This window comes from Pinus tabuliformis, chromosome Q (genome assembly GCF_031772625.1).
Source record: "Pinus tabuliformis cultivar Carrire ecotype Pingquan chromosome Q, CPIR1, whole genome shotgun sequence".
In the NCBI taxonomy this organism is placed as follows: domain Eukaryota; kingdom Viridiplantae; phylum Streptophyta; class Pinopsida; order Pinales; family Pinaceae; genus Pinus; species Pinus tabuliformis.
In genome coordinates this window covers 394,072,704-394,096,105 of record NC_142296.1, presented here as the reverse complement: position 1 = coordinate 394,096,105, position 23,402 = coordinate 394,072,704, and the positions used below count along the sequence as shown (strand labels likewise).

The following is a 23,402-nucleotide window of genomic DNA, read 5'->3' as shown; positions in this document are numbered from 1 at the left end:
TAAATATGGTGTTACAAAAATGAAAACCTCAATTTCACATCCAAAAAAATTGCTAAATAATATTTCGGTGGAAAACAGTGAACCTTTCCATTTATGAAGATAAAAACTTAGTTAATGGCCGTCACTTATAAGAAGCTTATTGATGTACTCATTATAATAATAAAATAATATCCAATAAACATGATTGGTCATTCAGACATCCAAGGGATTTTATGAAGATAAAAACTTAGTTAATGGCCGTCACTTATAAGAAGCTTATTGATGTACTCATTATAATAATAAAATAATATCCAATAAAGACATCCAAGGGATATGGAACCAAGATAAGTATACAGATATCAGATACAAATGACAACGAAGCCAAACGAATACTGGATTTATTTTCTATAATTTGGCTTGGGCTGTCTAGGGAGGGAAGGAGGCGGCACAGTAGGTTGGAATGGCAGAAACGGAGAAGCCATTAAAATTAGTGCCGAGGGAAGCAGCGTAAGCGCCCATCTTGGGAAAAACAAGCCAGTCACCGACCACCAGTTCCGGCAGCAAGTAATCGATCAGGACGACGTCGGAAGCGTCGCATGTCGGTCCAAAAACAGTAGATGGATAGCTGGGCAGCCCGGTGCAGGAGGCATTCGAGCGGCGGGATTTGCAGGCCAGAGGGAGCGCAGTGATGACGGCTTTGTCGTGTATAAGACAACTCATGGTGCCATGGATGCCATCGTTAATCCAATATTCCCTCACTTCTCCTCTTACCCGTTTTCCGATTACACAGGAGGCCAGCCAGAAGGCGCTCGCGGCAAAATATCGACCCGGCTCACCCATAGCGAAAATCTTTGATTCGTCGGGGAAGTATGTTTTCAAAGACTTTCGGACTGTAGCCGCGGCCTCTGCAAATAGCTGTCCCGCGGTGAAACCGCCACCGATATTAACAATACTAAGTTTCGGCATCCCAAGCCGAGAAGCCGAATCGAAAACATCCCGAACGGTCGCGATCGCGCTTGCGTAGATGCCGGAGCGCGAGACACTGCTTCCAACGTGAAACGAGACGCCCTGCACGGCAAGGCCAGAGCCCTGTGCTGCCTGCAGCAACGGCTCGACTTCGTCCTGCAGGGCGCCGTACTTGCGACCCAACGGGATCCGCGCACCTCCCGCCTCCTCGTTGGGTATCTTCACCCTCAGCAACAACGCGCACCGTGGGTGGAACTTCTTGATTTTCTCAACTTCTTGAATGGAATCGAACGTTGTTAGATTCACGCCGACGCTCGCTGCGTATTTGAGGTGTGTTATTTCCTTGCATGGATTTGCGTAGACTATTCGATCGGGCGAGACGCCGAGCTTCAGGATGGCTTCGATCTCCACCCGGCTGGCGCAGTCAAATCCAGACCCAAGCGTGGCCAGGGCCGACAATAACGCCGGCTCTGGGTTACACTTGACAGCGTAAAAGGGGCAGACAGTGGGGAGGGCCTCCTGCCATTTGTGCCACAAATCAACCACCACTCCGAGGTCAAGGACGTAAAACGGGTCGTTCACATTGTCATTGTCGATAATGGACTGCACCATCTCCTTCACAGCTTCCTGCGACCTTGACCGCAGGGCCATCACCTTTCGGCTCTTCACCTCAGCGCTCGCGAGCACCCTCTCTAGAGCCGAAGACGAGCACCTGTACTCGTTTACGCTCGACTTATTTAAACAGGACGATGTCACTATGACCTGCCCGGTGGCCATTGTCCACAGACACAAACAGAAATAGAAAAATAAAATGCAATACAGAATTCTAGCTCTAAAAGCATTGCATTCATCTCTATTTATAGCAGGCAATTGTGAATCCGATGAGATATAGCTTTTGATATCATTATTGTTTATTAGATTATGAAATATTTCAAATTTTGTGGTTGGAATATTATTAAAAAAAATTAATTCTGAAATATTTCTAAAATATCTAAATCTACACTACTTTACATTCATCCATTAATTGGAATGACAGATATGATTCCTAGTGCAATGATTTTTTATAAGTGGTTTGTAACAAATTGGTATTAAATATTTGGACAGACATTTATTGATTTCTACAGTATAACCATTTTTTTTGGTATTTTGTATGAATTATTTTTTTTCTAAAATGTGGTTGGTATAACGATTTAGAACATCTAAAGGTAACATGTTTATTTATTTATTTATTTTTTAATTGTTTTCTAACAATCTGGTATTAGCTAAAAGGTGACCCTGTAGGTTTATCTAAAAGGGGACCCTGTCACTATGAGCTGTTCGGTGGCCATGTGCACAAACACAAACACAAACAGAAAAAGAAAAATAAAACTAAACGTTAAAGCCAAGGCAATGTCTTCCTCTCAATTACTAACACAATTTTCACCTGCCTAATCCTCACTTTCGTCTTTTTCTTCATCACAACTCCAGCTCTTCCACATGTTTGTGGCCATTAAAAAACAGAAAAAATAAAACGCAAAGAGATGTAGCCCTGTCATCAAGTCATTGTCCTCATCTCAATTGCGATGTTCATTAGTCATAATGATCACAATTTTCTCATGCCTAATCTTCGCGGTCGTCTTTTTGTTGGAGGAATTATTGCTATTTCAAAGATTTTAGTCAGTGGTTTGGTTTGTTTACCAATACATTTGGGTTTTGGTGTAACCACAACCTTTTAGTGTAATCACAAACCTTTTTAGTATCGAAAGTATCAAAACCTGGACTTAGGTTTGATAAATGTATAGCTTTTGGTAGAGGCTGATAGAATTTAGAATTTTTTGAAATAGATAGTTAAGATTTCATATTGAGTTCATTTGGAAGAGGCCCATAAAATTTAGATTTTTTTTAAATAGATAGTTGAGATTTTATATTGAGTTCATTTGGAAGAGGCCTATACAATTTAGACTTTTTTTAAATAGATGGTTACGATTCCATATTGAGTTCATATTTTTCATTTTCGCGTAATGTAGCAAATCGCCGCTCGCAGCATTGCAGGCAAGTAAGGACAGAATCTTTAAAAATAAAACATCGAGGCAAAAACAACTGTCCCCCTGGTATGTTTAATGTTAATAGTATTAAGTGATTTTATTGCATTTGTACCTTTGAAAATGAGCACTTGTCATTCGGTTAAGCATATCATTATTCCGTCTCTAAATGGTAGAAGTGAAGAAAAATAGGAATTAGCACACCCTAAAAACATTAACCTGTGAAATATATATACATATTTATTCGTATTTGTTTCAAAATTGTGTACTTTATAATAGCTTGTTTTTTATAATATTTTGTTCGTTTGATGGCATGAATAAATTGTATTTTAAGTTCAAATAGCAATATACATTATTCGATTTTGTTTCCTATGATTTAAATGCTTGAACATTAATTATATTCTTCCCTGCCAAAATTCCAAGACTGCTTTAGGGTATTTGAGATTTAACCTTGAGTCTGGTTAATTAAAAATTTAAATCCACCACCTAAGGAATAAGAAATGAATATCCAAATTGCAAAATAGGAGAGGCCTTTCTTGTACATGGGCCGTTCAATGTACAAACCATTACACTCCGAAGATTTTAGGTTCTTGAGTGGATAAGGATTAGATTTTTAATTTAGATTTCAAAGATCAGATTGCACTTGTATCTTACTACAAATGGAGGATATAGCTGGATATAGCTCTATGTAAAGAGGATATATTTTTGAATATATCTTAAAAATTTATAAGAATGTTTATAATTTTTAATTGAATATGTTTTATGGGGATTATCAAACTATTTTTATGTGATATGTGATATTTTTACATTTTACTTAACAAAATATGGCTTTGAATTTAGTATTCAACCTATTTAGATTTAAAATTTATATATCGTTATGATTAAAAAATAATGAGTTTATAAGACTTAAAAAATAGATCACTAATATTAACATTATATTACTCAGTTATAATACAATTATTAATAAATACTATAATATAATTATAAAACCTATAATATAGAATTTATAATTATATTATAATATTTAATAATATAATTATATTATTATTTAACATTATAATTTAAATATGATTGTTTTATTTTAATATAATTAGATATTTTTTATGTATTTTTAATTTTAATATATATTAATCTATATTTAACTATTTAATATAAGTATTTAAAATCTTAATATAAATTTTGACACTTTAATATAAACTCTGATATAATTATTTAAATTTTAGTAACTTTATAAAAATATATACTTATTTCTATATCTATATATTAATATGGCAATTTATGCATTAATACATATTAATTATGGTTGACTATTGTTGTTATGATTGACATAGTAAAGCATAGTTAATTTGGTTGAGTGTGATTGACTATGGTGAATTGTGGTTGGTATGGTCAACCATAGTCAACTATGGGCATCATATCTAGCCATAATCAACCATGGGTATCATATTCAACATGTACCTAGTCAACCATAAGCATCATGTTTAACATTATCATAGGCATCCATAGTCAACTGGGGATCATACAGATAGTTAACACAGGCATATACATTACTATATTTTTCAAAGTTCATAACTTTAATAACATTATATAACAAATGCACTACTTAAGATTTAATATTATTTTAATATTATTTAATATTAAAGTTATTGAATATAACTTTTATAATTGTCTTCTAACATTAATCATTGTATTATTACTTGGTAATATCATTTTAATATTTCTTTAATTTAGATCTATGTTGTTCGCAATCTAACTTTAATCATTTTAATATGGTTCCAAATATGACAAACAAAAAAAAAAACGTTGTAATGTGACAAACATCAAATGTCATTGCAATGTGATGAATAACAAAAAATTACGCAATATAGTGAACAATATACAATTAAACAATTAAACAAAAAATGATTTGTGTAGTCAACATGATCAACCCTAATCATAATGGGTATTTTGTTCAACCATAGTCAACATGGGCATTATAGCCAACCATAATCAACATGGGTGCCATGGTGAACCATAGTCACCATGGGCATCATGGTCAACCATGATCATCTATATGTAAACATAGAGATAAAATTTTGATTTTGCAGTGTGACAAACAAAATCAACATGATAATGTGATGAAAAACTTATGTCACTTGGAATGTTACAATATGATGACCAATAAATGATGTCACAGTGTAACAAATAACACACAATTTTCATAATTATAAAAAATAATGGCATCGCAATGAGATGGACAAGAAACAACATTGCAATGTGACAAACAAGAAGCAACATCATAGTGTGACAAATAAGAGATAAGGTCATAATCGAACAAACAAAAAACCACATTATAGTGTGACAAATAACATTGCAAAGTAAGAACAAATGACATTGCAATGTCACAAATATAAATTGACATCCAATGTAGACAAACAATAATCTTTGTCACAAATGTGACATATCATAGATGACACCACACTACAACAAACAATAGACTTCATTGTAATGTGTTGAAAAACAAATCATGTTGAAATGTGGAAAAAAGCAAACATATTTGCAATTAGAGAAAAAATAAATGTCTTAATGCCACAAAGAATACCATTTTTAACCATGGTTAATGTTGTTTAACTAAGTCAATCATGATTGTCCCTTGGTTGACCATTGTTCAACATAGTGAAACATAGTGATATTTGGTCGATTGTAGCCAACCATAAACAATAAGGCTAGCCATGGCCAACATGCTTGTATATGGTAAACCATGGTCATCATGGTAAAATTGGTCAAAGCATATTCACACATGGTTAACATGTTTTACCATAGTTAAAATGGTCAAGCATGGCCATATTTGGTCAAGCATAGCCAACCATTAAAAATAAGGTCAACCATGGTGACCATTGTCAAGATGGCCAACCATCTTCAACTAAGGCCAAACATTGTCAAATCATGTTCGGCAATGGTCAACATGGTTAGCATGACAAACCATGGTTATCATGGTTAAAATGGTCAAACTATATTCACCCATGGTTGAGTATGGTTGACTAAGATTGACATGGTTAACTAAGGTTTGGCTTGACTTGACCATGGTGAACATGGCTTACCAAGTTTGACCATGATGTTTTTGGGTGACTAAAGTTGTTATATGAGGTACATGAACATGTAACATTTACTAATATGAATGTAGGATTGGAAATATGAATATATTGAACATGGTTTACTAGGTTTTACCATTGTTGGCCATCATAACTATGGTGACTATGGTTGATGAAAAATCACCATGTTTGATGTCTATGGGTGATGATAGTCGACTAAATATGCCCATGGTTAATAATGGTTAAGCATTTTCTATCATTTTTGACTAAATATGTTCAAATTAGTCAAGCCATGTGCAACCATGGATAAAATGGTTTCTCATAGTTAACTATGGTTACTTAATGTTGACATGGTTGGCCATGTTGATTATGGTTTAGTAGGTTTGACCATGATATATCGGTGGCTAATGTTGATATTCTTAGTGAACATGTAACTTTTACTAATATGAATACAGAATTATTAATTTGGATATGGAGAACATGGTTTACTAAGTTTGACATGATTGATCAAGATATCCATGGGTGATTATGGTTGATGAAAGATGGCCATCATTGATCATGGTGTACCATTTAGACCATGCTTTTACATGGTTGATCATAACTGTCCCAAGTTAATCATGGTTAACTAAGGTTAACCATAGCCAACCATAGTTAAGAATGTCAATCTTGGTCAACCATACCATAGTTATGTTTGACCATAGTCAATTATAGTTGAATATAGTTAACAGTCACCATAGTCAACCATCATCAACCATCATTTACTTTGTTTTCCATGGTTGACTATAGTCAATGATGGTAAAAATGGTTAACCATAGTCAATATTAGTTAGCCATAGTTGACTATGGTCAACCATAGTTAACAATGGTCATCCTTGGTCAACTATGATTAATGATGTTAATCTCTATTTAAGCATAGTCATCAAGGTCATCCTTAGACATTCATGGTGAAGCCATGGTCAAAAGTGCTCAACATGGTCAACCATGTTTAGAATTAAGAGTGTTGATTCGGAAAATCAACAGGTGCCATTTTTAGTTGATGTTTCGAGTCTCAAACATGATGTTTCGATGTTTCGTTTATTCTCTTGAGTATGATGTCTTGATGATGAGTCTTGTTTGAGACTTGAAACGTTGACTAAAAGTGGCACCTGTGGATTTTCTAAATCAATACTCTTCAAACCCTAACCAAAAAAATCTCCAAGCAACATGTTTAGAATGGTTGAATATGGTCAATCAAGGTCACCATGGTGGAACATGGTCAACCATGGCCATCCATTGCCAACATGGAAAACCATCATCTATCATAGAAAACTCTAGTCAACCATGGTCAAATTGGTCAAACCATGTTCACCCATAGTCAACATGGTCAAACCCTACTTAACATGGCCAACCATAGTTGACCATGGGAAACGATTGTTGACCATGATAAAACATGGTCAACCATAGTCAATCATACCCTATCATAGTCAACTATAGTTAGATGTGGATAACCATAATCATCCATAGAAAAATATAAGAGGACGATAATAAACCCTCATCAACCCTAACTTGAACATATTTAGCAATAGCCAACCATAGTTAAGGATGGTCTACTAGTCATTTCCATGCATGCCCACCATCAACTAGCACAAACACATTGGTAAATATGGTTTATATACAAAAATTTCTATCATTTTCCACTTTTTATTGGTGATGATGGAAGGTGGAAAATGATGTGGATAGATGTCATTCTTCACTTTTACTACTAGCACAACCACATTAATAAAGTGGTTGAAATATGTCATTAGGTGTCATTCTCTAACTCTTAATGCTATTGATACGAGTATGGAAGGTGGAAAGAAACATTTATCATTGTGTCTTAACCACTTTAATAATGCGAATGTGCTAGTTGATGAGTGCCATTCAAGGGGAGGATTAGTAGGCCATGGTTGACTATGATAAATATGTTAAAGTTATGGTTGGAGAGGGTTTATTATTTTTAACATATATTTTACTATGGATGACTATGGTTTTCCATATCTAACTATGGTTGACCATTATATATTACGATTAATTATGGTTCATCATGGTTGACCATGGTTACCCATAATTGACAATGGTGGACAAAGGTTTACCAAAGTCAACCATGGTGACTATTTTTTACTATGGTTGACTTACTAAACATAGTAAACATAATAAACTTAGGTTAACCTAGTAAACCTACGTCAACCTTGTTGACTATGGTTTAATAGTTTACACCATGGTTGACTATCATTGACCTAGTAAATATTGTAAACATAAATCAACCTATTAAACCTAATAAACCATAGGTTGACTTAGTAAACCATATGTCAACATAGTTAAACTAAGTCAACCTAATAAACTTAGGTCAACCTAGTCAACTTAGAAAACCTAATAAACCTATTAAATCTAGGTCAACCTAAGAAATCTAGTAAACATAGTAAAATTTGGTCAATCTAATAAATATAGTAAAACTAGGTTAACATAGTAAACTAAGTAAACCTTGGTCAACCTAGTAAAGCTAATAAGCCAAGTAAACCTATGTCAACAAAGTAAACCAAGGTCAAACTAGTAAACCTAGTAAATCTACTAAACTTAGTCAACCTAGTAAGCATAGTAAACGTAGGTCAACATAGTAATTCTAGTAAAATTTTGTGAGTCTACATCAATATAGTTAACCTATTAAACCTAGGTCAACCTATTAAACCAATTAATGCTACGTCAACACAGTAAACCTATTAAACCTAGTAAAATTAGGTAAGTCTAGTAAACCTATGTCAACCTAATACCCCTAGGTCAACTTGGTAAACCTAGTAAACTGAGGTCAACCTAGAAAACCTACTTGTAAATGGTTGAGCATGGTTGACTATGGTTGACATAATAAACATAGATTAACGTAGTAAACCTAATTCAACCTAGTAAACCTAGGTCAACCAAGTAAACCTACATCAACCTAATAGACCTAGTAAACCTATGTCAATCTAGTAAACCTAGTTGATTATGGTTGGTTATGATTTATTAATATGGTTTTCACATTATGACATTGCTTGTTGTCAATCATGTTGCGATGTCATTTCTTGTTTGTCAAATTATAACATTGTTTCTTACTCATCAAATTTGACACCATTATTTTCTCTGATTGCAACGTTGTTTGTTGTTCGTCACCTTACAACTTTATTTTTTATTCTTCACACTATGATGTTGCTTATTTTTTATCACAGTGCAACATTAGTTGTTGTTTTTCACATTGGGAACAATATTAAAGTTAATGCTCATGGTGACCATGGCTCGCCATGGCACCCATGTTGACCATTGTTGACTGTGGTTGATTTAGTAAACCTAAGACAACATAGTAACTATTGAGCTAACCATGAGAGAATATGTATTAAATAGTCCCATGCTTTCCATTCCAATGGGTGGTGCTGATATTGTACTAGGAGTCTAATGGTTAAAATATTTAGGGATGATACATTTTGATTTTCAAGAATTTTTCTTGAATTTTTTTTTGGATGGAAAGGAAATTAAATTAAGGGGTATCACAGGGAAACCTGAGAAGATAATTAGCTCTAATGGCATGAAAAATATTTTGAAGAAGGAACAACGAGGGGTAATTGCACAATTATGTTCACTAGAAGTTCAAACATATAAGTCATCCATTTCTCTAGATCTCCAAAAAGTCTTCGACAATCATTCCAAGGTGTTTGAGACTCTCAAATGCATCCCATAAATTTGTGATTATGGTCATCCTATTCACTAAATTCTAGAAAGTGTTCCTCCAAAAATCAAGCCTTACAGATATCCATATGTGAAAAAAAGTGAAATTGAACATATAGTTGTAGAATTGCTAGAGGTCGGTATAATTCAACCTAGTAAAAGTTATTTCTTTGCTCCAGTAGTATTGGTGCACAAGCAGGATGAATCATGACGTATGTATCCGATTATTGGGAGCTCAACAAGCTCACTATTAAAAATAAGTATGCCATTCCTATCATTGATGAATTGTTGGATGAATTACATGGAACAATTTACTTCACCAAGATGGATCTTCATTCAGGATATCATCAAATTAAAATGAACACTTAAGAAAATTTGAAAACAACATTTAAAACCCATGAAGGCCATTATGAATTTTTGTCATGCCTTTTGGTGTTACAAATGCAGCTTTCACATTTCAAGGTTTGATGAATTCCATTTTCAAACCCTTCCTTAAAAAATTTGTGTTAGTATTTTTTGATGATATTCTAATCTACGACAAGTCTGATCCAGGTGGGTATTGGTGGCCACTCACCTATTCCACTTGGACCCTCCCCATTGTTCTTTCAGTTTTTTTTTAGTTTCCTCAATTGTAGCACAATTTACTATTTTTGGTAGTTTTCAGGTCCTAAACTTGTGGAGCCATTTTGAGGCCTTAAACGACATATTTTTTGGTGAAATTCCTTTAGCAATTCCAAAAAAACCCACATTACTAGCTATACTCCTTGGAGAGATCTTTCGAACGAGGTATCATACATGTCAAACGGAGATAATATGACCAAGTTACGACCCCGAGAAGTTTGGTTCCCAACTAACCCCAATGGGGCCCATAAATTCTTGGTGTTACATCTCCTCGGGTTAGGGTTTTGGTTTTTTAGGGTTTTCTATTATTGTTCAATAATAAAAAGGCCTTTCATCCTCATTGTAACTAATTTCAGAGGTATGTAACTGCCACATCTTATCTCAAAGATAAGCTACCATCGCCCGAGCTAGTCTTATTTCCATTATCTTTGTAAACACATTTTAGTATTTGATATTAGTGAAATGAAGTGTTATTTATGCTGCATCTCTATATTTATGGTTATATCTATAATTTGTTTCGTTGCTGTTTAAATCTAGATAAGTGGTATCAGAGCGGTCTTGTCTTTCTTTGCTTTTCTTTGCATGTCCCCAATGAGGTTGGGATAAAAGAAGTTAGGGCTCGATCTGGTTGAACCTTTGCAATATTAGCCTCGAAAACCCTGATGACCGCCCATGGGGGAAGAAAAAAAAGACGAGGGAGCAAGATATCCTATCAAAATATTGCTCGAGGAGGCCCTCGAGAAATAAAGGAACGCGATGATGGATAACTTTTCCCAAATCCTTCAACGGTTGCCCATTGGCGACGCATCCACATCCAACAGCTAGTCTGGAGGCTCCACACCTTTTCAGGTACAAGAAAACTTTGACATTTCCATATTTGAGGACCAAATAGATGTAGACATAGTATATAAATGGTTAAATTTGCTAGAAGGATATTTTTCTATTCATGATTTTTCCAACCGGGAAAATATAACTTTTTCTCTTCTCAAAGCCACCTGCCACGTCAAGGACTGGTGGCCAACCTATCGTGAGCAGGAGGATGAGAGTACGACCTCATTGTTTTTAGATGCTCCCACTTGGAATTCATTCCAAAATGCCATCAAGAGAGAAGAACATGAATCCACATTCTAAATGTAAGGGGTGTGTCTGGTGAGTGTTCGGTCATATGTGTGTCAAATTTATTTCACTGTGGAGGGGAGGATAATTGAGCCTCTAAAAGAGAGGTAGTAGTAGCACCTTATTAGAGGTCATTCCATGGATAATAAAGTGTGTAAAAATAGAAATTTCGATGATCTAGGATGTGAAAGGAAAAATAAATTTCTTCCATCTACTCTCCTTCCATTAGCACTTATTATAACATATGAGCAGAGGAAATCACCTTGGATGAAGAATAGTTCAAATCATTAATGTTTGATCTAAGAGAAGTGATGAAAAAATGATTTATCAAAGGAAACTATTTCAATTCAATTCTTTTAGGGTAATACCCCCTACTAAGGAGTCAATATGAACTCATGGAAACCATGCTTTCCAAGCCATATGGCAATACAAATGCTAAATTTTTTGAGGAAGCCTATGTCCCCCTAATATATTTTATTGGTATTATAGGAAATAAGTTCAATTGAGGAGATATAATAGTAAAATTAAAGGTGAACATAAAAAAGGAATGTGAAGAGGTTCTAAGGGAACAACATCAATTTCACATTTCTTCTTATTTGCTAGAAATAATGTGTACTTTGAACTCATTCCTAGATATGGGATAGAAATTTTCTCTCAAAAAATCTCCCATTCTCATTTACTATTGAGATTTCTAGAAGCACACGTGGCATATACCATACGAAAAGGTATTCCATAGCTTTCTGATTTCCCTTTATGAACTATTGTTGGGCACCCCAATGACCCTACATATCCTAGAATGTTAGGTAAATTTTTGAAAGAGTTAGAGATTGGTATTCACAATAAAAGAGAACATATATGAGTATATATGGCACCATGAAGTCACTGTGCTTACTACCCAGAGTCATTATAGACAAATTGTCCTCCAAGAGATCAAATATTGCATACTAGGTGGTAAATGGTGTTGGAGTATCTCTTTCTAGAGATAAAAAATTTTCATGGACACTCATGCCATTTTGATTAGGCACTTATTGATTTAGGGACATGAAGTAAGCTTAGACAAAAGCTAATAGCTTGAAATAATCCATTTTTGGAAACTAAGTCACCATAGATATGACCCCTTGTTGGTTATAAAAAATAAGTGTAAATCATGCAAATATAGGTGGGAATATCAATTTGATATTTGGAATGATGAGGAAGCTTTCAAGAGACAAAAATGATAAAACAAAATTATTATTCAAGATGGAAAATGACTCTCAACAAAGTAAGAAATAAATTGAAGCATTAAAGGTCGAGAAAGCAAGGACACGAAAATAACCCTTGAGGATAAAAGGAGAATCCCAAGAAGAAGCTATGAGGAGAGAAGATGAAAAGAAAAGGAAGGAAGAAAAAGAGAAAAAAAAGAGAGGAAAGAAGAGGATGAACATGCTAAAAAGAAATGACAAGAGGAACTTTCGTATATGTGCATACATGGAAGTTGCATATATACAGAATATATGTGCATATACAGAAGTTGCACACATACATAAGCTACATATATATAGACGTAGAAGTTGTGCACAAATACTATATATGCATAGCTTCCATATATGCACACATATGGAACTTGTACATATACGGTAGATGCACATATACAGAAACTATGCATATATGGAAGATGCACATATACATAATTTATGTGCAACTTCAGCCACTATATATGCGCAACATTCGTATACGCGAAACATTCGTATATGCACATATACGGAAGTTGCGCGTATAGAGACGCTGATATTCAAAATAACTTCCATATATACAGATATCTTCTGTAAATATGCAACTTTTGTATATGTGCATATCTTATGTATATGTACAAGTTTCTTATATGTGCATATATTCCATATATGCGTAGCTTCTCTATATGCAAATATACAAAATTTGTGCATATACAGAAGTAGTGCACAACTTCTGTAATATGAATATACATCCTCCATATAAGCACAACTTCCATATATGCACACATCTTCTGTATATGCACAATTTCTGTATATGCGCAGATTTGTTTGCATATGTGTAACTTTTATATATGTGCATATCTTCCCTATATGCACATTTACCTTATATGCACAGCTCCCATATATGCAAAAATACAAATGATAAGTTGCGCATATACAAAATACATGTGCATATACACATGGTATGCCTCTGTACGAGAGTCACACAGTTTCTATATATGTGCATCTTCTATATAGCATATCTTCCCTTTATTAGCATATATTCTGTATGTGCGCAAATTTTGTATATGTGTATTTATGAAAGTTACACACATACGGAATAGATGTGCATATATGGAAGTTTTTTATATACAAAGGTTAAGGTTGTGTACAAATATGTGCATATACGGAATATATACACATATGTGAAAAATATGTGCATATATGGAAGATAAACATGTATACAAAAGTTTCATATATATGAAAGTTGTCCATATAGAGAAGTTGCATATATACAAAAATTGCACATATACGAAAGATATGCGATATAGAAGATGCACATATATGGAAGTTGTGTGACTTCCGTATATGCACATATTTCGTATATGCGCATATCTTCCATATATGCGCAATTTTTGTATATGCACATATATACGATATATACAAAACTATGGAAGTTACGGATATATGGTAGATCTGCACATATAAGAAAGTTTTTCATATACAGAAGATGTGTGCATATACAGAAGTTGTGCATATATGGAGGTCATTGTATATGCATATTACGAAAGTTGCATACTATTTCTGTATATGTGCATATACAGAAGTTGTGTATATATGGAAGATATGAACATATATGAAAGTTTCATATATACAAAAGATATGGTTTTATGCAAAAGATATGTGCATATATAGAAGTTGTGCACATATAAAATATATGTGCATATACAGAAGTCGCGCATATACGGAAGATATGTGCATATATGGAAAATATGTGCATATAGAGAAATTATGTAGAACTTTAACCTTTGTGTAGGCACAACTTCCATATATGTGCATATTTTATATATGAAAATATCGTTTGTATATGCACATATAGGGAAGTTGCGCATGTACAAAAATTACGCATATATGGAGGTTGTGCATGTATAATGGTTGAAGTTGGACATAAATTATGTATGTGCATCTTTCATTTGTAGTTTGCTTATGTATATATGAAACTTCCATATATGTGCAGATATGAAAGATACACATATACAGAAGTCGTGCACAACATCATCCTCCATATATACGTAGCCTCTGTATATGCATATATACAAAAGTTGTGCATATACAAAAGATATGTGAATATATGGAAGTTGCACATATACGAAAGATATGTGATACAGAAGATGTGCGAATTTTGTATATGCACACTTTTCGTACATGCACATGTCATCCATATATGCACAACTTCGGTATATGCGCTTATTTCATATATGTCCTTGTAGTAAAAAGACGAATAATGAATTTATCACCTTGCAATGAAGAGAGAGTGAGATAGATGGATAGAGAGTAGTAAGATATAGGGGTAAGTGTGAGAGAGAAAGTGGGGTGTGAGGGAGGAAAAGAAAGGGTGAGAGTGAATGGGAGAGAGTGACAAAGAAAGTGGGTAAAGAGAGAGAGTGGGAGGGAGAGAAATGTAAATATAGAGGGGAGGAAGAGACAAAGATGGGAGTGGGAGGAAGAGATAGAGAGAGAAAGTGGATGGGGAGATTTGGGTAGGGGGACAATGGCAATGAGAGAGAGGAAGGTGGAGGGAAGAGAGGGAGTCAAAGAGAGAGGTAGATATGAAAAAAGAGAAATAAGGGAGGTATATAGGGTGGGAGAGAGATAAACGGGGTTATAGAGGGAGGGAGGGCAAGTAGTGTAGAGGGTGGGAGGGGCATTGAGAGAGAGATAGAGAATGGGAGAGAGTGACTTTGAGAGAGGGAATGTGTTTCGTCAAAGAGAGGGGTAGAGAAAGAGAAGGATAAGAGGGTAATAGATAAATGGAGTGAATTCAAATAGACTGAAAGAGTTATTGAGTAGTTGTAGCAAGATATTAACAACTTGTGATAATTCTACTTAGTTTCTTTGTATAACTAGATTAAATTGTTTTAAGATTATTGTGTATTGTTATCTTATTGTACAAGTCATGTTACAGGGGTGTAAAATTGAGCTTACTCCATTGAGTTATCTTTTATTAAGTTAAAAATAAGGGTTGCATGATTATAGATTTTACAAATATTATGCCATTATGTGTTGAGCATTTTTTTAAATTAATTTCTATATATATATAATCTCAAGGACTTCAATAACTCCTCACACAATACTTTAGAGGGTGCTAGCTTAATGGAATAGCATCTGCCTTATAAGCAAGAAGTTGGTGGTTCGATTCCACTGTGCGCTAACATGAATTGATTAATTAATGATAATGTAGTTTATTTTAATTAAATATTTTTTATATTGATTTATTTCAATGTTGAGATATTTTGCTAGATTCATTATTTTATATCGTCTCTAAAGAAGAAAAGGTAATATTGTATTGTAATTAGATATTATTTTTTATTGTCTATAGAGAGACAATAGCTACGATTAAAGACATATTGTCTCTATAAAGACAAAAATGAATTGTCTTCTAAGAAACAATAATACTTATGTTATATATTATCTTTATAGAGACAATTTTTTAGGACAACAATTTGATACACTCGCTTAAAGACAATATCTAAGGCAATATACAAGTCTTCTTTTGTCTCGAGTTAAGACAATTTACCCAAAAATTGTTTCAAATATTGACTTAAAACCCCCTACCTCTAGTAGTGTGGTTTAATCACCTTCAATAATAACATTACATGTTCTATAAAAATCAAGTACTTTTGAATGATATCATATTCATTATAATATTATACAAATTTCCATAATGTGTACTTAGCATGACAAATGTATAATTGTTTATACAATGATAATGATTGCAAGAAATTTTTTGGAGAAGTTAAAATCAAAATTCATCTGTCGATGCATTTTGAACCATCTAGCATGGTTCATCATCAAGAAAATATGGGGAATCATATCATGGCATCAAATTAAATATGGATAGTGATGTAGAGAATTAAATTTTGAACGTTAGAATCTAACAATTAGTTTGGACTAGAAATTATTATTTATTAATAAAAAATATTTTAATAAATTATAATTCCATAATTAAATAAAATTATTTAAAATTAAATAGATTAATATTTTTGGTCATATTTAAATAAAACATTAAGATCAAACTTGGATAAACTAAGTTAAAATAAATAGGTAAACATTTAATTTTGAATAAATAGATAAATAATTTATTTATTTATTAATGTTTTGAATAAAAATAAACATATTTGCTTTTATTCAAAACTTAAATAAATAAAGTTAAGTCTCACTAGCACAATCGGTTCACGATGAGCCTCCTTAACAAGACAACCTAGGATCAAACTTCACAAAAGTTGTTGTGCCTATGCTAGGGGGATGACACATGCTAAAATCTAATCAGCTTAGGGCTGGTGTGGCCCAGGCTAGGTGCAATCCCTAGATGACTTGCTAAAATCCAATCAGCTTAGGGCTGGTGTGGCCCAAGCCGGGTGCGATCCTCGGATGACTTTGACAGCTTAGATGTCCCTGGGTTTTGGTTTCTCAAGTTAGTTTAGGTTTGGTGTGGCCTAGGTCAGGTGTGATCCCCGAATGACTTTGACAAGCCACAGGTCTAAGTCTAGAAAATCAAAGACAACCTGACAAAAAAAAGAAATCTTTAATAAACAAACAAACAAATAAATAAACAAAATATGTATTTACTCACAAATCTATTTATCCAAAACTCAATATTTATATATTTAGTTCAAAATATCTATTTATGTAGTCGATACTTAAATAAATAAATAAAATATTTATCTATTTATTCAAAATTAAATATTTACCTATTTATTTGACCTTAGATTATCCAATTTTGACCTCAATGTATTATTTAAATATGACCAAAAATATTATTATATTTAATTTTGGATTTTTTTAATTATATTTTAATAAAAATAAAATAAATTCTTAATGCTTACTTTCATTATATCAATTTTTTTTAAAATTATGGATTATTAAAAATAAAATAAATTCTTAATGTTTACTTTCATTATATTAATTTTTTTTATTAAGAAATAATAATTTCTAGTCAAAACTAACTGTTAGATTCTACGTTTAGAAATTATTTCTCTACATGGTTATTCATATTTAATCTTGATGTCATGATTTGATTCTCCATCTTATCTTAATGATGAACCATGATGAACCACACATGGATTTTGATATCATATTCTTTGAAATTTTTTATGCAATCAAGAAAATGATAATGATAATAATGATATTTATAAGAAATTGATAATAGTTTAATTAGGAAAAGAAATTGTACAAACTTCCATAATGTATGCTTACCATAAGGAATGTATAATTATTTGTGTAACTGTAAGAAATTAACAAAAAATAGTAATAATTGAATTATAATTTTTTATTTATTTTTTAGGTGTTACATATTGCAAATAGATTTTATAAAGTAAAATACCTTTTAATAAATATAGTATTAAAATTATAAAATTAATATATATGGCTAATTTTTTTTAGGTGTTACTTATTACAAATAAAATTTATAAAGTAAAAATCCCTTTCATAAATATAGTATTAAAATTATAAATTTAAAATATATATAGATATATATGGCATGAATATTCGGTGTTGTATGGTGGTTTAGTCTCTGCATAGAAGTTGAAAAAAATTATAATGAGTAGTCGAATTTAATATGAGAAAAGACACTTTTCATTTACTTATAATTAAAGTAAAAATAAATTTCAATGTTGTGAAAAACAAGTTGATCTGAATAGTTATCAATTGTAAACTATGTATGGACATTATTATAATCAGTTTTGATTCATTTTAAATTTGGTTCTATCAAGCAAGTAGATGGATCAAACATCTTTTCACTCTAAAAGAAATTTGCACCTCAAGAGAGAGTTAAGATGAATCTATGTTGTTAAATATTAATTTTTAATTAATAAAATATAAATAACTACTTTTATTAAAGTTATTTATTTATTACAATTAAACTAACTCATCACGGTTCATCAAGAAACCACATCAATTAAAATAATTTATTAATAATTTACTTCAAATATTACTTAAATATAATTTGAAATCTTTCTATAAAACTAAAATATAATTTTTAACTAATATTAATTAAAAAAAAAAATCAATATCCGGTTTATCATTAATAAACTCCTCACCCCTCTCATTTCAACAATTATAATGAATCTCGAAAACAAAAACAAGTAATTTTTAAAAGGAATGAATCTCGAAAACGCAAATAACTACTTTTTAAAAGAGGTACTCTAACTCTTAGATGAAATGGTCTTTTTCATGATTTTTTTTGGTTAATTTTAACCAAAATTAAGGAGATATTTTTAGAAACTAGAGTTTGAGTTTTTTAAACTATAGAATTAGAGTGCCTAGGGGTTTTCAAGCTGATGAATCCATTTATGCATTCACAAATACATTTTAAACAACAAAAAATCACATTCTTTCTTGAAATTATTGTGTCAAATAATTTTTTTTTTTTAATCCATTGAGGTTGACCTCTCAATATTTTAAAACTTATGAAAACAATTTTCGCAATGCTATTAAAATGATTTTCTTCCTCAATATTTATTTTGGAAAAAAATCCACAATTATCAATAATTATCATACTAATAATTTTTATTACATCTTTATTCATTACATTTTAACTTAATTTTATTTTTAAGATTCAAAATTTCACACCCTTTTAATAATTTATTATATATATTTTGCGAGAACAAAATGTTAATCCTTTTAAACACATAAACAAGCCAAGAAGTAATAAAACTTTATATTTCAACCAATAGCTAGAGTTTAGTTACCTTATCCAATAAAGAATTAAAAAAAAAATCATATCCAATAATTAAAAGAAAAAGTAATAAAATGAATAAAAAACAAATGGATCATTGAATATTGAGACATAAATATAATTCAATGGAGTTCACTTATATTATAAAATGACTATCCCTTGGTTGACCATTGTGAAACATAGTCAAACATAGTGATATTTGGTCAACCATAACTAATGATAAAGAATAAGATTAGCCATGATAAACATGCTTGTATATGGTAAACCAAGATCATCATGGTCAAATTGGTCAAAGCATATTCACATATGGTTAACATCTTTTCCCATAGTGAAAATGGTCAGCCATGGTCATATTTGGTCAGGCATAGCTAACCATTAATAATAAGAACAACCATGGTGACCATTGTCAAGATGGCCACACATGTTCAACTAAGGCCCAACATGGTCAAACCATGTTCAACATGACAAACCATGGTTATCATGGTTAAATTTCTCAAACTATGTTCACCCATGGTTGAGTATGGTTGGCTAAGATTGACATGGTTGACTATGGTTGAGCTTTATTTGACCATGGTGAACATGGTTTACCATGTTTGACCATGATGTTTATGGGTGACTAAATTTGTTATACCAGGTTCATGAACCTGTAACATTTACTAATATGAATATAGAATTGGAAATATGGATATGGTGAACATGGTTTACTAGGTTTGACCATGGTTGACCATGATGATTATGGTGACTATGGTTGATGAAAAATCACTGTGGTTGATGTCTATGGGTGGCCATGGTAACCAAAGATGCCCATAGTTAATGATGGTTAAGCACTTTTATCATGTTTGATTAACTATGTTAAAATTGGTCAAACCATGTTCAACCATGGTTAACTATGGTTAACTAAGATTGACATGGCTGACCATGGTGAATATGGTTTAGTAGGTTTGACCGTGATATATATCGTTGGCTAATGTTGATATTGTTAGTGAACATGTTGATATATTCTTAGTGAACATGCTGATATATCGCAAGTTTTACTCTCTTTTTACACTGTGGGAAAACCTATCCTAACTCAATTATCAAACTAGCAATGAGGACAACCACCTTTTGCTGCTTACCGTGAATACACGATGACTCATCACTATTATTCAAGAAAAACCACACCACTTAAAATAACTCGTTTTCACTCCTACCAGGTACCTCTAGGTCTTGGGAGTAATCTGTGTGCTTACTTTCAAGGAAGATGAACTCTTAACCAAGCAAAAACAATTTTTGGGATTAACTTTCTTCCTTACGTCCTAGAAAGATAAACTCTTAACAAAACAAAAACAATTTTAAAACATACTCCAACCTTCCTAAATTTTACTTTAACAAAATAAAACTCTACTTTTTGATTAAAAGTAATTAAAAATAAAACTCTACTTTTTGATTAAAAGTAATTAAAAATAAAAATAATAGCATTTTTGGGCGATCGAAAGCTCGCTAATACGATGTATACGCGTCTAACTATTTGGAGCGTAGAAATAAGCAGAATGTCCAAAGTCCAGACGTAACAAGCACGCTTTCCCCAATAAATAGCACAACGTACAAAACCATCGTTCGCAAATGAAATAAATGACAGATACGGCTTTCCTGATGTGGATTTTGATAAAGGACAGATGTTAACCCAATGGTAGAAAATTGCATATTATTTTATCGCATATGGATGTTTTTTTAATTTTATTTATTAAAAATATTTTGTCAGTGATGAATTTTAGTTCATATTTAATCGAATATAAATGTAGAAGAACACCCGGGCCACGAAAACTAAATATTGTAGGAAAAGATTGAAAATGTATTTTTACTCCCGTTAATTGTACAAAGAGATTTATCTTCGTAGGAGGAGATTAAAAATTATTTAATGAGAAACTTCGCACTGCAAGTAGTGCATGATGTTACGGCCGGTTGGTTTGCACGCCACCACCCCGCTGAGTTCGATCCTTGCAGCTGCGCTATGATGCTGCGTATTTGGAGCTGCGCGATGATGCAGTGTATTCTGTAAAGGGAACTAGCCCCTCTAATTCTAGAAAAAAGTAGCCCCTTCCGTTCTAGAAAAAACTAAATATATAACATTTTGATTCATTAAAATTTTATGCAGTGTATTCTGTAAAGGGAACTAGCCCCTCCCATTCTAGAAAAAAGTAGCCCCTCCCATTCTAAGAAAAACTAAATATATAACATTTTGATTCATTAAAATTTTATATTTTTATGTAATTTATTTGAGTTATAATAAATTAATTTTTTATATTATTTTACATAATTTGTTTAATTTATAGATATATAATATTTTGATTGATTAAAATTTATAGATATATAATATTTTGATTGATTAAAATTTTATAGTTTTATGTAATTTATTTGGTTTATAATAAATTAATTTTTTATATTATTTTAGATAATTTGTTTGATTTATAAAAACAATTGTTTATATAATTTAATAATGACTATATTTTAATTTAAAAAATTTTAATTTTAGTTTTTAAAAATATCTGTTTTAATTTTTGTTAAAATTAGTAATGATAAAAAGTCATGAAAATACTATTTCTTTTACAAAGTTAGACTATGTTTTTTAAAAAGTAGTTGTTTGTGTTTCCTAGATTCATTCCTTTTAAAAATTAGTTGTTTGTGTTTTCGAGATTCATTATAATTGTTGAAATGAGAGGGCTGAGGAGTTTATTTTAATGATAAAGGGGCTATTGATTTTTTTATAATTATTATTAATTAAAAATTATATTTTAGTTTTATAGAAATATTTCAAATTATATTTAATTAATATTTGAAGAGTGAAATTCTACTTTTTGTAAATTATTAATAAATTATTTTAATTGATGTGGTTTTAGTTTACAAGAAATAACACAACAATTGTTTTTACCCATTAAAAAATGAGTTATGATAAGTTTTACCACCTTCCTTAAAAGAAAAAAAATAAAAAATAAAATTGTAATAAATAACTTTAATAAAAGTAGTTATTTATATTTTATTAATTAAAAATTAATATTTACCAACATAGATTCATCTTAACTCTCGATCTATCAAGCCTTCAGAGGGATCAAATCTCTTGAGGTGCGAATCTCTTTTAGAGTGAAAAGAGATTTTATGATGAGTTTAACCACCTTTATCAAAAGAAAAACAAATAAAAAATAAAATTGTAATAAATAGCTTTAATAAAAGTAGTTATTTATAATGATTTTGCTATGGCCGCTGGTACAGAGGTAAGCCTTGACAAATCAAAAAGTTTTCTTTTTTAACACTCACATTGCTATTCAGAGACATCTTACCAGAATTCTAGGGTTCCGAAGGGATCAGTTACCCTCTAAGTACCTTGGAATGCCCCTTACAGACAAATCTCTAAGAAGGGGAGTGTGGGAGCCGATCATTAAGAAACTTTAGGATAAGGTCAGGAAATGGACAAGCAGATCTTTAAATTTAACAGGGCACCCTGTGCTCACAAAATCTATCCTGCAGGCCATACCCATTTTCATGATGTCAGCTCTTCTTGTTCCTAAAGGAGTTTTACAACAGATCAGGAACATTCAAAGAGATTTTCTTTATGGCAAAGGGGAAGAGAAAAAGAAATGGGCTTTGGTAGCTTGGGATAAGCTATGTAAACCTAAGGCCCATGGAGGTTTGGGGCTTCATGACCCCGAAATCCTCAGCAAAGTTTCAGGTGCAAAGCTTTGGTGGAGGTGGCTCAAGGAATCGGCAACCCCATGGGCCAAGATTTGGAAACAGAAATATGCAAAAAATTGGCAGGAGAGGGATCATATTCAAATGTCTGGGCTTATCAAGGGCTCCCACAATTGGAATCATGCTTGGGAAAATAGAAGCATTGTCCAGCAGCACAGCTTCTGGGAGATCTGAGATGGGAACTTGGCAAGATTCTGGGAGGAAAACTGGCAGCAAGAACCAAACCTGTTTAGGGAAGAACTAACCGATCTCAAGAATGACACTGACAA

General features: G+C 32.2%; 1 pseudogene; it reads right to left on the bottom strand.

The window, feature by feature from the left end:
* Positions 1-249: 249 nt before the first annotated feature.
* LOC149219842 (ornithine decarboxylase pseudogene) lies at positions 250-1,791 on the bottom strand (annotated as a pseudogene).
* Positions 1,792-23,402: the final 21,611 nt, after the last annotated feature.